The sequence below is a fragment of the Lupinus angustifolius genome, chromosome LG14, assembly GCF_001865875.1.
Source record: "Lupinus angustifolius cultivar Tanjil chromosome LG14, LupAngTanjil_v1.0, whole genome shotgun sequence".
Lineage (NCBI taxonomy): Eukaryota > Viridiplantae > Streptophyta > Magnoliopsida > Fabales > Fabaceae > Lupinus > Lupinus angustifolius.
The window spans coordinates 11,596,984-11,597,744 of record NC_032022.1 but is presented as its reverse complement, the minus strand read 5'-3'; positions in this window follow the sequence as shown (position 1 = coordinate 11,597,744).

Here is a 761-nt window from a genome sequence, read left to right as displayed (position 1 = left end):
TGACCCCCTTTTCCTCGTTTTAGTCGCGATGCATCAGGATGGACTAAAAACTTTGATCAATCCTTTTGTAAAACATTTCATTTATTGGAAAATGACTTGCATGCGTAGCAAGGAGCCCTGACCCAGATCTTACCACTAATTTCAATAACTGCCCCAGTTTGAGAATGTAGATTTTTTCGTAGACAAAAAATCTGCCCCATTATCTGATTCCGATATTGATTCCTTCAAAGAAGATTGGTGCTACTTGGTAGATGTCTTAAAATATTTTGCCCCAGCTTTTGGCAATTATTAGGCTTCCGAGTTTTCTTGTTTTTGGGGGTACCTCTCACGAATAATACTTCTTTACTGCATCCGAATTTATGGTGAGATGTAGATCCTCTCCATCCATGTCAGTTAGGATTAGGGCTCCACAGGAAAAAAAACTTTCTTGACTACATATGGACCTTCGTAGTTTGGAGTCCATTTTCCTCGGCTGTCTTTTTGGATCGATAAGATCTTCTTCAGCACCAAGTCTCCTTCCCTGAACTGGCGGGGCCGAACCTTCTTCAAATAAGCCTTCATCATTCTTTTTTGATACAATTGTCCGTGGCAAATTCCAGTTAGTCTTCGGCCATCTATCAGATTCAATTGATCTTGTCGAGCTTGAACCCATTCTGACTCATTCAGACCTACTTATGCCAAAACCCTTAGAGATTGGATCTCTACCCTTGATTTCCATGGTTTGATAGAGGATTTCCAGTTACGTTGGGTCTAGTCTCCCA